The sequence below is a fragment of the Octodon degus genome, unplaced genomic scaffold (assembly GCF_000260255.1).
Source record: "Octodon degus isolate 3935 unplaced genomic scaffold, OctDeg1.0 scaffold00614, whole genome shotgun sequence".
Classification (NCBI taxonomy): domain Eukaryota; kingdom Metazoa; phylum Chordata; class Mammalia; order Rodentia; family Octodontidae; genus Octodon; species Octodon degus.
Window position 1 is genome coordinate 67,753 of NW_004525190.1, and position 2,107 is coordinate 69,859.

Consider the following 2,107-nt stretch of genomic DNA (forward strand, 5'->3'; position numbering starts at 1 on the left):
GGATAGAACAGTAAGAAAAACAACAAAAATGCCTTTAACTAATATTCTAATGATATATTATAGCAATACTTCAGTTGTCAACTCAATTTGTTCCTAAGTCATGATTTAAATGTTTTTTCCATGAGAAATAATGAGAAACAAAATAACTGGTTTTGGGCCCCGAAAAGTACAGTGATGAATTTATTTTGCAGGACTTTAACAAATTTTTCAATGATTTCACTAAATCCATTGTGGTTCTGCTTCCTGTTAGCTTTCCTGGTGGCATCACTAAATTTCTTGGAAGCCATGGTTACCATATTTTTACTCAAAGTAATTCTACCCAATGATGAACACAAGCACTATATTGTCTGAGCAAGAGTGGGGCTTATGCTGAAGGGTCACTGCTTTATGTCTGAGGTGGTGAGATAGGATGTGGGATTCACTCTTGGCCCTTAGGGTATTTTTTTAAATTGGATTTTAAGTTTGAGTAACGAGCAAAGTTAGGACTACTAAGCAGAATTTTTTCTTCGAATTTTGCTGTTTGAGTAGTAGAAAGTCTGAGCTTGGGGCAGTTTGACAACTGAAGAATCACTGAACACTGGAGCTTTTGTTTATATTTGGCATATTAGTCATGATCATCATATCGCATCTTGATTTTATAATACAATATAGACAATGCCTCAATTTTGAAAATTGAATATATTTAAATTTGTTTAACCGAGCTGGCCCCACCCCCCAGGCGTGCTGAGATGGCAATTGAGACTTGGCATGATGGCATGCGCTTGTAATCCCAGCTCTTGGGAGGCTGTAAACAGGCAGATTACTATGAGTGTGATCTAGTAGTGAGACCTTGAATACCCTTTGGACTCTTCCTTAAAATAAAAAAAAAATTAAAAAAATTGTTTTAGTTTTGCTATAAAGCAAGCTTTTAAAAAGTTTCTGGGTCATCTTTCTGCACCGCCACAAGGATTCCTGCCAGTGGCTGGAGGAGCGATTCCCCATTGTAAGAAAAATCTGACTCGGAAAGGTGGAAGAAGGAATGAAGGACTCCGCTGGTGCAAGAAGGTAAGAAAGACTCCGCCAGAGCCAGAAGGAACGAGCGAGTCCGCCGCCAGAGGAAGGAAGGCTTTCGCTGCACTTCTCTTTCCTCCGTCCTGCCTGTCCTGGAGTCATGGCGCCATCGCTGTGGAAGGGACTGGTCGGCCTTGCCCTCTTCGCCCTGGCCCACGCCGCCTTTTCTGCTGCGCAGCATCGCTCTTACATGCGATTAACAGAAAAGGAAGATGAATCACTGCCGGCAGATATAATTCTTCAGACGCTTCTGGCCTTCGCGGTTACGTGTTACGGCATTGTGCATATCGCCGGGGAGTTTAAAGACGTGAACGCCACTTCGGAACTGAAGAATAAGAGGCTGGACACCTTACGGAATCACCCGTCCTTCTATGTGTTTAATCATCGCGGTCAAGTACTGTTCCGGTCTTCAGGTACAACAGAGGCCTTCAGCCAAGAGGCATTTTCCTCTAACGCGTCGTTGAAGTTACGGAAACTCGAGTCGCTGCACAGTTAAGATTGTTACAGATTGTAACGGCGGGAGAGGACACAGCTGACTGTTGGAGTTTAGAGTGTGAAACACTCCCCGCGGGCAGTGTTTCTATTGACCTTTCAGACCTGATTTTTAAGAAGCTATGGACTCTGTATACTGTTAATGAAGTATGTATCCCTGTGAAATGAATCTTTGTTCTTATAGGGATTTTTTTTATTTGAAACAAATTTGCCTCTTTTGTAAAAGTCACTGAGCACATGAAAAATTATGATGGTTTTCCTGATTATTTTCTTATAATTCTTTTTATATTTTTTAGGAATACTTTTTGGAGATACTGTGTGATTACTGTATTTTTTAGCCTCAAGTTTTAGGAACATGTCGTTAGTTTCAAAATGGTGACTTCTCATTCTTCTGGCCCCTAAACAGAGTTTCTGCTTTCGCAGTTATCTGCTGGGTTTTAATTGATCCACAACTTCTCCCTCCACACCTTTCCAGTTGTCCTGTTTGATCACTTCTCAGAGATCATGTGCAGTGAGCAGTTTTTCTGTCAGAAAATCTGTTATAACAAATATATTTAACAAGCTC

At 41.0% G+C, this 2,107-nt stretch overlaps 1 pseudogene; it reads left to right on the forward strand.

Annotated features, from left to right (window-relative positions):
* The first annotated feature begins 928 nt into the window (after nt 1-928).
* LOC101563807 lies at nt 929-2,076 on the forward strand (annotated as a pseudogene).
* The last annotated feature ends 31 nt before the right edge of the window (nt 2,077-2,107 follow it).